General features: G+C 35.0%; 1 protein-coding gene and 1 long non-coding RNA gene across 2 annotated transcripts in view; one reads left to right on the plus strand and one right to left on the minus strand.

Annotated features, from left to right (window-relative positions):
* Cipc (Clock interacting protein circadian) overlaps positions 1-14,048 on the minus strand; it is an 86,277-nt gene that overhangs the window by 11,679 nt on the left and 60,550 nt on the right. The gene's annotated exons all lie outside the window — the stretch shown is intronic.
* LOC137249826 (uncharacterized) lies at positions 11,802-13,156 on the plus strand. Its single transcript, XR_010952557.1, has 2 exons — positions 11,802-12,161; positions 13,008-13,156. It is a non-coding gene; the product is annotated as an uncharacterized lncRNA (long non-coding RNA).

A 14,048-nucleotide genomic window follows, 5' to 3' on the forward strand; every position in this document is an offset into this window, starting at 1 on the left:
ATTCACAACTGATTAATTTTTGCACATCTTTTTGTAAGCTCCCGCAGTTCGAGCGGATGAAACCAACCCTTTTGAGACCTTAACTGACTGACCTATGACTGCTTGTCTAGAAAGCCAACTTGTGGGGCGTTCTTTAGTATAACATGCATTTCTATACCGAAATGTTCTTGGAAACTCTGAAAGTCTGCCCTCATAAGGGGGCTGTTACAAAAATTATAGTTTACGTCTTTTAAAAAAATTATCAATTTTGTTGGGAAATACATCACAAGCGGCCATTGAAGCTAAGTTTAAAATGTGACAAACACATACATTAACATGCATATTTGGAACAACTTGCACCACCAGCCTTGCTTGCACTCCGCTTTTTGCTCCCATCTTAACCGAGCATTATGGATTTATAATTTTCTGGCCCTGTTATTTGAGTATTATTTTCTGTGCTTTAATACTATTGATGCAAAATTTGTTCACAATTTTAGAATCAGTTATGCTATTTTTCATAAGCATATTTAAATAATCCATAATTGCAAATGGCAAATTTTGCTCGGCAACAAAACAATTTAACTATATATTTTCTTCGAAAAATTTAAAATTTTTTTGTACATTTAGAGCTGCTTGCAAATGACTTGAAGTGTAGAGATGTAGTTTACAAAAATGTACCAAATATGTCAATAGGGGGACTCATGAAAGCATATAAACTTATAAGGTGTAAAATTATATCCATTTACACACGCTGTTATATGAACTCTTGATAAACTTGATTGTTTATCAGCTGTATTATTGCCAAACAAAATTTTTTTGATTGTTATACAAATTAAAGAATGCCAAGATTAAGTGAAAAATCAAAACTAAAACGCCTTTACTAGCTGATGTTGGAGATTTCTGATGAAAATGCCTGCTGTAATGTCTGCAAGGTTGCATTCCTTTGAGTTTACCGCGTTTACACAATGAAATGTGCGCGTAAATTTATACAAATTGTGTAAATGATTTTTCATACAAAATTTGACAGCTCGTTTACGCACTAGATAAATTTATACGTTTACACACTTTATAAGGCATTTATACGGTTACATGTGTCCCCTAAATGTAGTACCAACGTACTTTCGGGAAGCAAAATGTACCAAAAAAAGTACAAATGTACCATGATTCTCATCACTGTTTCTGCATATTTTGAAATTCAATGAGAAAGGGAATTGTGCTCATAATCATACAGCCATCTTCTTTACATACGTACATACATATGTGCATATGTATATTTATGTATAGAAAAAAAATCATAAATTTATATAAATATTTGTGTTTTTGTGTCGTTGGTTATGCATAAAACTGGCGTACAAATAACAACAAGGCATGCAAGTAAGTAAAATGTGGCATACCGTATGCGTCTCTCCAACTGCTGTTCGGATAATGTGTGCCATGAAACGTGTTCAAATCAGAAAGCACGACGACATAAGTCATTTGAGAAATTGAGAGCAAAAGCTCTGGGTGGTTACACTAGGCCACTTCGCCAGTAAACATGATGGATATCAAACTAATGGAAACCAAAAAATTTAAGTTTTTATTCTTCACTAGGGCCAATTTTTTTTGTTGGGTCTGCAGCTTTTTCGGCTGATAAATTTAAAGCAAAAATTTTACATTTTTCCTCTATCCTGTTGCGTGTTTCGATGGAACCGCAGCTTCTTCAGGGATATCTGTTTTATTAATATGCAATATATTTTTCTGTACGAGACCAAGTCAAAGGGTTCACTGAAGTTTTTTCTCTTTTTCTATTCGTCGTTTTGCGAATATAACTTTGCCTTTTTTAATGATGGCTATTTTTGTTCAAAACTATTTGTAGAAAAACTTAATATTTTTTGGATATTTTTCCTTAAAATTACTTTTGGAACTGAGCAAAAGATTAACAATTCTCTCCTTTACAGAAAAAATCTGCTTTTCTTTCTTGGTAGAACATCTAAACGAGATAGCAGAGTGTGTCAGTTTATTTTCCTAAATGACTCTGGCTTTTCGACCGAAGGCAGTATTTTAGCATAATCCCGTATATTCCCGCATATTAATTGCGGCAACTTTATTCGTATCTATATTATGGTTTAAAAGTATGTATAAAAACTTGGCTGATTTCTGTTATTTATTCCCGAAAATAGTCTATCAGAAAAATTTTCATATGCAAGAAGCAACGTCTTTGTGTTCCGGCCTGAGGAATTAATTGGGATGGCACCTTGATTTTCGCGTCCACCAGCCCTTCTACCTTAGATAGTCTTTAATTACAAGGAGAATATCCGGGGTTTTCGGTAGCCTAATCCTCTGGGTTCAAGACAAATATCGGATAAAAATATCAACTGTAGTTTCACGACGTTCTGATTTACGTGTTAGTCCAGCTTATTGCCGATCGTGAATGAACAAGATTGAAATGTATTCACAACTGATTAATTTTTGCACATCTTTTTGTAAGCTCCCGCAGTTCGAGCGGATGAAACCAACTCTTTTGAGACCTTAACTGTTGCACAGTGTTTATGCGACTTACAGCTCGATCTGAAATCTCTGGATCTAATGCAAAGTTAGATAAGGAAGAAGTGAGGAGCCAAAGACTGGACGAGGTGAAACAAATTGTTCTATAACTAGCCAGGCTAATAGTTAATAACGGAATTTTGCTAGTAAATATAAAGCAAAAACGAAAATGTACGCACTGCTAGAGTAAGAGCAGTAAAGATCGTAATCCAGCATCGCAGCACAAGCTATTGTAAATCAGCCTTCAATGCCTTTGACACAGTAGACGTGAAGATTTGTACTCATCTATAATTTTAAGGAATGTGGCATAGCTGTTAAAGTAGAAAACAGCGAGCCTCACAGCGTCATAATCAAGGCGAATTCAGTAGAGGTGGTGTTATCCCATCAGCTGATTCCTTCTTCTTGATAATTTTCCATACAAAGCCTTGTACTGCAACATGTCAGTTAATCGAAATCAATGAAAATTTTCTTTTGACTTGACATTCTTTTGTACGGCGAATTGGTTGATTTCCCTTTGCCGCCACCTGGTATGGATTCGCCTTGGTCATAATGCTGCTTTAACATAAAACCAAGGCGAATTCAACCAATTCGCCGTCCAGAAGAATGTCAAGTCAAAAGAAAATGTTCATTGATTCAGATCAGCTGACATATTAAAATACAAGGAGCTGTATGGAAAATAATCAAGAAGAAGCAATCAGCTGTTGGGGTAACAAATCCTACTACTGAATTTGCCTTGCATAAAACGCTTTGTCGCGTCAAGGTGAATAAAGCAACAAGACCTTCCATCGCTAGATTATGGCGCGATTCAATGCGAAGAAACGTGTTTATGTATTTCAGGCTTAAAGTGCCTATATACTCTTTTCGCGGATTAATTAGTAAACAAAGAAAGTAAAGCTTGAAAAAGAAAATAATTAAGTACCAAGCGTCACATGACGCCGCTCACAATCCCCACCTCTCCTCTTCGAGGTAGAGCTTGACGCAAATTGAGATATTGCCTTGAAATTTCATACAGCGCTTTCTATTGAAAAAAAAGGATTCTGTATGAAAAACAATAATCGTTTCACTTGTATGAGCTGTTCCATAATTATAAGGTCGTATTCTTAACATGCTTATATTAGCTTCACTTGTAATTAAGCTACAGCTTACGATTTCTTCTCGAACACAATCGCTTTTCGCTTGTGCTTCAGAAGAAATCGTAAGCTCTATATAAAACAACCAATGAATCGATTAAATTGAATGTCGAGAAGCTCGCGAGTCTTACGAGCCTTACGAGTCATTCGTGATTCGAAAATCTTGCGAGAAGGCGAGACTCGCGAGAAATCTCTTCTCGAACAAGTTCGAGAAATCGTAAGTTCAAATGTATGCTTGTTTGTGACTATCTAGGCTAGGGGCGCAAAGGAGAGTTAGACCCATCTAGCGGCAATTATTGAAGATTCGGGGCAGTGGTTAAATAACCCGCTACAAAACGTATTGTGCTTAATAGCGGAGACACGAACATCTGTGCTACGGTGCTATCAACATCAAATATCTAAGTGTATTGTAGATGCTAAAGCGGCACCATATTTGCGTGTTTTTTTTTAGTTTTTTAAACGATATTTATTATTTTGTCTTTAAAAAAAAACAAAGTCGGGATTTATTAATTTCGTACTATAAAATTAAAAGTCCGGAAATAATTTTTTCTGAAAGACTTTCATTATAAAATAACCGTTGGGCCCCTTTTTTCATATTTCTGAACAATTTCGTATTGACTTCTCACAATAACTCCGAAACCACTCTCTTCTAACCTGTTGTGCTATAACGGTACGCCTCGACCGTATTTTTTGTCATCTCTCACAGATTCCCTTCCTCATATCGGTAATGGTAGATAGAACACGTAGTCCAGTTTCACACTTAGGACCACGACTCGGAATACCTAATGTAAAGCTATTTTTAAATTTGTTTACATTGATTACAGCGATAATATCTTTCGTTAGCACGTATATAGAACAAGAACATCGAAATTAATTTTTGATTGAGTTTGTCTTCTTAGTCATCATAATAATAATTTCTCCTTAAGAATTCCATGAACTTGAAAGTTTGGCTAATATCAGCAATACTTGCTGCTGACAAAGACGCATGAAATTTTATTTACTTTTTCCAATAATTCTGTATTAGTTTTTTATACATGCAAAATATGTCATATATTACAATTGACCTAAATTTACAAAAGAAATTTATGAACGTTCATGCTCATAAACAAAACGGAAATACTTAAAGCAAAGAGTCAGCAGCCATTTCCGTGTATCATAAATATGTACATTAGAATGGGTCGATTTATTAACTGATATCGCGCCATCGATATTTCAATCGGATTTGGGCTCGGGAAAAAAAGTTCCACTAGGCATACCAAAAAAAATAATTTTCGAGGTTGCGAAATGTAATTTTTTTGACTTTTTTCGACTTTGATTTTTAACGTTTTTTTTCATGGTCTACTAAAAAAATTTTCATTTGATTGTAAAATTTTCATGTATACCCTGTCCGACTCAAAATTGTCCGCTAAAAACTTTGGCGATAACAGTTTCATGAAAACAAAAATATTTTTTAGTAGGTCATGAAAAAAACCTTAAAAATCAAAGTGGAAAAAAGTCAAAAAAATTAAATTTCGCAGGCTCGGAAATTATTTTTTTGGGTATGCGTAGGGGAACTTTTTTTTTTCCTGAGCCCAAATCCTATCGCAAAATCGATGGCGCGATATCGGTTAACTTTGGTCCATTTAATTCGACCGACCCTAATGTACATATTAAAAACAAAAAAAAAAAACAAGTAAGGACGGGACTGTCTTCGGCTGTGCCGAAGACTTCATACCTTTCAAGAATGGGGCTGAACAATAATTTTATCCCATTCGGAATCTCCAAATAATGCGCTGTAAAAGATAAGAAATTTATAGTGAACCTATGTACATACCTAAACGATTTTAATATAAATATAAAAAAAATGGCGCAAAACCCCCTTATCTGAACGATCTGTTGTATGGGATATATATTATATATAGCTCCGATCGAAATGATTTTTACAGATAATCTTCTATGATATATTAGAATAAATATCACCAAGTTTAACGTTTTTATATCGGAAATTATATATTAAAATATACCGAGTTTCACGTTTATACTTTCTAAATTAAGGGAGAAATGGCCAAAAACCTTTCTATCTGAACGATCGGTTGTATGGGATATAACTATATATAGCTTCGATCAAAGTGATTTTTTCAGGATATCTTATATGATACTAGAAGAACCGGCAGACGTTGTCTTGCCCTAAATTTGGCCAATCTGCATACATTTTAATAAGCTTTTTCCGTCTGACTCTGCCCTCCCCCCCCCCCCCTCTTCACCTTTTCCTTATCCTTTTATTCACTCCTCCCTACGTATTTTTCGCTTCATCTATCTCCATCTTCGTCTCATTATATCTCTTTCTCAATCTCCTTCTCTCTTTTCTCTTCTCTCAATTTCTTCTCATTCTTCTGCATCCCTTATTGCCTGTCCCAGAAGGTGGTACGTATTTTATTCCAGTCCCAGTCCCAGTCCCACTCCGAGTCCCAGTCCCAGTCCTAGTCCTAATCCCAGTCCCAGTCCGTCTCTGGATAATATATTACTCTGTACTAAAACACTCATCAACAGCTTTCATTTGATATGCATATTCTATAAACACACTCTAGGGGTACCCGAGTCCACGTTTTGGCCTATATCTCGAGACCCTAGTCACCCAGGGGTATACAAATTACCCTCTACTGAAGCACTCATCAACAGCTTTCATTTGATATCCATATTCTATAAACACACTCTAGGGCTACCCGGCTCCACGTTTTGGCCTATATCTCGAGAACCTAGTCACCCAGTCACCTATCCTATATTTCAAGTTAAATCAAACTACACACGGGGTGCAAAACAAATTCAAAATCGATTCAGTAGTTTAGGCGTCCATTGGCCTCAATTGTGTGACACGTGTTTTTTATATATTAAGATATTAGGATATATAACACGAATTTCACGTTTATACTTTCTAAATTGCGGCAGGAATGACCAAAATCGTCTTATCTGAACGATCGGTTGTATGGGGGATATATGTTATAGTGGTCCGATCCTATCAGATCCGACAAATGTCTAATATAATACAAAAATACATCCTAGTGCCAAATTTCATTGAGATATCTCAAAATTTGAGGGACTAGTTTTCCTTCAAACAGACAGACGGACAGACAGACGAGCATGGCTTTATCAACACAGTTCGTCGCCCTGATCAATTAGGCATACTTAATGGTGAGTCTGTCTTCTATATTTCTCACCGTTACAAACATCGGACCAAAGTTAATATACCATCTCATGTTCATGACAGTTATAAAAATAATAAATCTAAGGCGCGAATAAACTCCGAACAGATTTTAGGCCGAACTTCTCTTCCAATTTGCGTGGTGCTCCCTTTTATTTTTCCTACAAATTAGCGGAACGGACCTACTTGTCTTATGCCGAATCTCAACGACATCTGCAAGGCAGTTGAGTTTTCACTGAGAGCTTTTAACAGCAGAAATACACTTGGAGCGCTTGCCAAACACTGTCTAGGGGTGACCCCTGTTAGAAAAAATGTCTTCTAATTGAAAAACCTTGTTTCTAAAATTTTGATATTGCTTTGCGCGAAACGTGAACCCAGGATCTTTGATGTGTTAGGCGGAGCACGTTACCATCACCAACACGGCGGCCGCCTTATATTTCTTTTGAAAAATTTTCCATTTTCATATTGACGATTTTATTGTTTACATAGTACAAACATTGTATGTAGGTAGGTATGTATGTATGTTTGCCGATAAGTAAGCCGGCCCCGTCATGGCGGAATTTCATAGTTTGCACATTGAGTTGCCGCACGACAAACTGCCTGCCGGTGACTAAAGTCAATTGGCCTCGTTACGAAAACCTAACAGTTAAAACGCAGATGTATTAAGCAGAGCAAAGCAGAGCCTCAAACTTGCGTTCAAGGCATGTGCATTGTTTGGGGCACTATTCAATCGATGTTGGAAAGGGTGTAAAATAACGTGGCCGATATGCGTTAGGGCAAGGGCGTCGCACAGCATATCCAAGTAATATATGGATGCATTGTGGGATTGATTGGCTAAGTAGCTGTCACGCTATTGTATTCACATATACATATATATACACATATATATGGGCTGTGGAAAATTTGTTAAGTGTGTACTCATGTAGTTTACTACACAATTATCTAGTTATAATTAATTATTTATTGTGTTTTGTTTTTTCTATAACACTTTACTAATCTCGCTCAAATTTGATAAATATATAATTACTATATCACTGATGTGTACACGTGTTAAATTTCCTTGTTTAATTATTGCTTTGTCATTGTAACAAATAGGATAGTCTGATAGTATGAAGTTGTAAACTTGTAAACGCCTTTGATTTAGCATGATAGGCACTAAAAATACAATTAAATTATGTGTAGTACATAACAACTGATATTGACAATAACTCTGAAGGATATGACATATGAAACTCGTCTTAATACTGCTTAAGCTCCCATTTCTTTAATGGTGTTAGTGATATCAATGGGCAAATTATACTTCTACATCGTAAACGAAATTCGCAGAACACCCTACATTCATAAAACGTAATCAAAGATACGATGTCATATTCATATGAGTAGTTTCCACGACGAAATTGTAAATAAATCAGACATTGCATATAAAGTTTAACCAGAAAAAGCATTTCCGTCTATCACGGATAACAACCGGTATTCAGTAACAAAAAAGGAGTTTCTCAGTAAGTTATGTTTATTTTAGATTTTTTTCGGTCTTCCAGTGATTTATTTTCATGGTCTAATCTGTTCTATCACGGAGATCTTTCAGTACGATTTAATGCATTAAGTTTTTGTTTTAACTGTTAATTTACAACCGAAAAACGTTTCGGAAATGGTAAACCTATCGTATGCTCTGTTAGAGTTAACATAATGTAAGCTTAACATTAAATCATTTCGACTTGACTTCCGCATTTTTTGGCAACATTTTCAGATCGTTTTGGAATCATATTATCAGCTTGTTAACGATACAAACTTTTCTCGTAGACTTGTCGGTTTATTATCGGTGAAATATCGACGAATTAACGATTTATTAATGAAAAAATCGATTTGCTATCGAAAAAATACCGATTCGTTATCCAAATCTTATCGGTGTGCTGTCGAAAAATATCGTTTTGCTATCGAAAAAATCGATTTTTTACGAAAGGGTATCGGTTTATTATAGAAAAATAAATAGATTTAGTACTGAAAAAATATCGCATTGTTATCAAAAAGTTATCGACTTGCTATCAAAAGCATATCGATTTTTTATCGAAAAGTTATAGTTAAAATATCGATATTTTTTCGAAAACAGGTCGAAAACTTTTTGATAACAAATCGATATCTTTCAATGGTAAATTGATAATTTTTCCATAGAAATCGACATTGCTAATTTTATTCAGTTTCAATTTAAAACTCATTTGAAAAATAATAACTGTTTTAAAACAAAACCAAATAATTTTCAAAAATCTAAAAATATAAACTTTTAGTGTTATCAAGGTTTGAAACAAAACCAAAAAGTTTTGAAAATTTTAAAAATTTAAACTTGTATACACGTCTGTTTTTAAAATAAACCCCAAAATTTTAAACTTGAGTCTGAAAATCAAAAACAAAAAAATAGTTCTTGAAAAGTGCTGCAAGTCATAGACTCTTTTTCGAAATATTTTGTTATACCTATGAGGTGTTATGATAAGTTTTCTTACAAATATGTAATAGCTCAGAAGGTAGAGCAAAGCAACTAGAACCCGTGGCACGTCAGTTTAAAACCAGTTCACCGCCCACTAGATTTTTCCTTTTTTTATAAATAAAAGTGTAGACCTCTCTAGTTTGAAACTGAAACCCAGTTCTATGCACTCATTTTCATGAAGACCAGTAAAATCTATATTTTAAAACAAATTTGGTTTGGTGATATATATAGTACAAAAATGTTTCATATATAGGCTCAACCTTTAACCGTGCAGCGATAACAAATTTATAATTCTTCGGTATCACGCCGACAACAAGAAAAATGTATAACCCGCCTATAAACAGTCGATAACCATCCGATAATCCATCCAAATTAGTTGTTTCCTTTCCTTGCTTGACCTTGCCTTGCCTTTCCTATTCCGTCCTTTATTTAGTTTCCTCTCCTTTCTTTTTCCTTTCCTTTTCTTTCCTTTCTCTTCCTTTGCTTTCTTTTCCGAAACAAATACTTTACCTCGATACTTATTTAAATATATATCAAAAAATATATACAGAAATTGCCCAACATTCTCAACCCTTTGCCCCACAATGCATCTTTAAGGTTAGTGTGTATGACGTTTCAATGTATTGAAATACGTATTTATTTAAAAAATGCAGCGTCATCGTGATTTTGCTGCAGTTATGTACTTAAAATTGTTTTTTTTTTTGTTGTTGGCTTGCCCAGCTGACCTTATGCAATTCGATTTCAATGAACAGAGCTTACAGCTTGCACATAGTTGATTTTATTGTTGTTTTATTGAATTTGCGGTTTTTGCATGTGGTTCACTTTTTGCTGTGCACGTTTCAACTTTTTTTTTCGTTCATGTTTATTTATATTTTATTATTATATTTACTGAAATGTGCTCTTTCATTTTTGATGCATATTTTTATACTCGGCTGAGCAGAGCTCACAGAGTATATTAATTTTGTTCGCATAACGGTACCCTGCAACGATAAACTATTCGAGATAGATACAGACTTCTATATATCAAAATGATCTGGGCGAAAAAAAAAATTCATTTAGCCTTGTCTGTCCGACCGTCCATCCGTCCGTAAACACGATAACTTGAGTAAACTTTGAGGTATCTTGATGAAATTTGGTATGTGAGTTCCTGGGCGCTCATCTCAGATCTCTATTTAAAATGAACGAAATCGGCATATAACCACGCCCACTTTTTCGATATCGAAAATTTCGAAAAACCGAAAAAGTGCGATAATTCATTACCAAAGACGGATAAAACTTGGTAGATGGATTGACCCTATGACGCAGAATAGAAAATTTGCAAAATCTTGGACAATGGGCGTGGCAACACCCACTTTGAAAAGAAGGTAATTTAAAAGTTTTGCAAGCTGTAATTTGGCAGTCGTTGGAGATATCATGATGAAATTTGGCAGGAACGTTACTCCTATTACTATATGTGTTCTAAATAAGAACTATGAAAATCGGATGACGAACACACCCACCCTTCAAAAAGAAATTTTTTTTAAGTCAAATTTTAACAAAAACTGAATATCTTTACAGTATATAAGTAAATTATGTCAACATTCAACTGCAGTAATGATATGGTGCAATAAAATACAAAAATAAAAGGAAATTTCGAAATGGGCGTGGCTCCGCCCTTTTTCATTTAATTTGTCTAGGATACTTTTAATGCCCTAAGTCGAACAAAAATTTACCAATCCTTGTGAAATTTGGTAGAGGCTTAGATTCTAGGACGATAACTGTTTTCTGTGAAAATGGGCGAAATCGGTTGAAGCCAAGCCGAGTTTTTATACACAGTCGACCGTCTGTCCTTCCGCTCGGCCGTTAACACGATAACTTGAGCAAAAATCGATATATCTTTACTAAACTCAGTTCACGTACTTATCTGAACTCACTTTACCTTGGTATAAAAAATGGGTGAAATCCGACTATGACCACGCCCGCTTTTTCGATATCGAAAATTTCGAAAAATGACAAAAAAAATGCCATAATTTTATACCAAATACGAAAAAATGAATGAAACATGACGTGATTGGGATGACTTTTTGGCGCAAAATATAAATTTAGAAAAAACTTTGTAAAATTGGTGTGATCATATCATATTAATTAGAAGAAAATTATAGAGTTCTACAGGGCGAAATCAAAAGCCCTTGGAATCATGGCAGGAATTAGCGATACCCAAAAGATGGTGTTCTGGGTGACACTGGTCCACATTTTGGTCGATATCTCGAAAACGCCTTCACATATACAACTGAGGGCCACTCGCTTTTAAACTCCTCATTAATACCTTTCATTTGATACACATGTCATACAAACACATTCCAGGGTTACCCTAGGTTCATTTTCCTAAATGGAGATTTTCCTTTATTTTGTCTCCACAGCTCTCAGCTGAGTATGTAATGTTCGGTTACAGCCGCAATTAGCCTTCCTTACTTGTTTTATTTATTTGTACTACACCTCACCAGTGTTGGGCGGATGTACATCCATATTAAATGCGTAAGTACTCACTGGCCTTTCTGCGCTACACTTCACACTTGAAAATAAAAACGGTTTATAGTTTGTGTTTTTTCTTCAAACGTAATCTAAATATATTTTAAAAACATGTTAAAAACTTTAGCTCTTGACTTTAAATATTCACAAATTCAAAGTACTCAAAATAAATATATATAAAAAAGGAGCGCTCCGCGGCTGCCGGCTAATAGTTAAAGACTGCCGAATGAAATCATGTTGGTGACGATGGCAGTTCCGGTGTTCGTTGGCGCCTTTCCATTCGCCGCGCACGGCTGCGCATAGGAATTGCCGCCGTCTAATTGTGATGGAGGAACACATACCATATTACAATGTTTAAGCAAATGTACGGGATAAGTATTGGAGCAATATTTTTGGGGACGAGATATATTTGCATTGATATGAGGTGTACAATGAAAAAAATTACGCTAGTAAAAGCAAGAAATTAGGCTGCCAACATTCAGTGAAATAAATTATGTCAAATTAACAATAATCTGTAAAAAACTACAGATTCTCAATCAATTTGATCTATTTTTCTGTTAAAAGAATTGATTTCACATGTCATTTTAATCACGCACAGCTGTCGGTATTACGCAAATACAGAAGCTAGTTATAAAGAGAAACTTACGCTCACCGCCCTCACTACTTTGCTCTTATGACCATGGTGCCACAGAAATGTTTGTCATATCAACAGCCTGCACTATTGTTCTAAAGTTGACGAAAATCTGTTAACCTAACAGTTTTGATTGGCGACAGTAATATCTGTTAAGTTAACATAGTATGGGCTGCGTACGATGAACTGTTTTTTGTGGATTTGAGTGTTGAAACTGTAAATTCAGAAGCAACAATTTCGCTGAAGTTGATTCAGCAGCTACTCGAGTTTACACATAATTCGGTTGAGTTTACCAACTTTTTAGTATAGCTCATATTTTGCATGGGCATTAAACTGCAATAAGAAGCAAAATGAGAGCAAACTTCAGAATTTCAGTGATCATTACTCGGTATAAACCCAAAGTTTTAAGAATTTTAGTGGCTAGAACGTAGCACATATATTAATCCCGAATAAGTTTAAACTTTCTTAATGACAAAATTCGACAACATTGCTTCATTTACTAATATTTATTAAATTTTTAGTAGACATTTTTAATTACCCCGAACGTTTGTCACTAATCTTATTTTTATTTACTTTCAGTGTTATATTTTTAAAGCCTTCAGACAAAATCAGTTTCATTATCAAACAAAAATACTTTGTGGAAATGTTTGTCAAATTGTTTAATTTTAGCAGAGATATGCAAATTTGTATAAATAGATAAGACAAATAAACTTGCTACTTTTTCACTATTTTTTGTTTATGAAAGTCATTGTTATTAGCGTAATTAACTTAATATCAAAAAACAAAACAAAGTAAATATTATCAGCATAGCTTATTATGACTCAACAGAATAAATTGGGAATTTTTCTACATGTGCCGCCTGAGTTTGAAAATATTTGCCTAGACATAATAGAAGGAGTGTAGCTTAGGGGGTGCAAAAGGGGTTTGAAGCCCTAGAGGATTAACGTAAGTACTATACCCTTCACAATTTTATACCTAGTTGTTCTTCCCGAACGATGGCTCTCATGCCTCTCTCTCTCTCTCTTCCCCACCTCTATCTTGCCCCAGGATTTCATAAAATTTCTCACTCAACACATTCACATCACACCTTCGAAAACGTATTCATCGTTATTAATGTTCAAAACTCGTAAGCGATACCTGATATTCCGGAAATATCGATTGTATTTATTTATTTAAAGAAGAGGGTTCCACACCACCTGGGAGCAATTTTATACGAATCTTTTTAATTTATTCGCGCCAGAACGGCTGCTGTGGACTTCTACTCACTGAATTTGATACGCATGTAGCCAATTGTCTGAAAGTAGTTCCATGCCTCTCTTAACATCAGTTTCTTTATTATTAATTTTATACGTTATATCTCCAATTATATTGACCGAGAACAATGATATTGAGTATATGGAGATCTGATCACTAAAAGTCTAAGCAGTTTCGGAAAGTCAAACCTGGGTTACCCCCCATAAGCAGTCTCTGGAAATAACCGGGACAGGGAGAAGCATACATCTATATCGGGTACCAGTGCATATGGGAATAGATGGACACGAAAAAGCAGATGAACTAGCTAAAAAGGGCGCATCCCTTGAAGCTTGCTCCGTAGACGTCCCAATTAGATTGGGTGAGATT

The sequence above is a fragment of the Eurosta solidaginis genome, chromosome 1, assembly GCF_040869045.1.
Source record: "Eurosta solidaginis isolate ZX-2024a chromosome 1, ASM4086904v1, whole genome shotgun sequence".
NCBI lineage: Eukaryota > Metazoa > Arthropoda > Insecta > Diptera > Tephritidae > Eurosta > Eurosta solidaginis.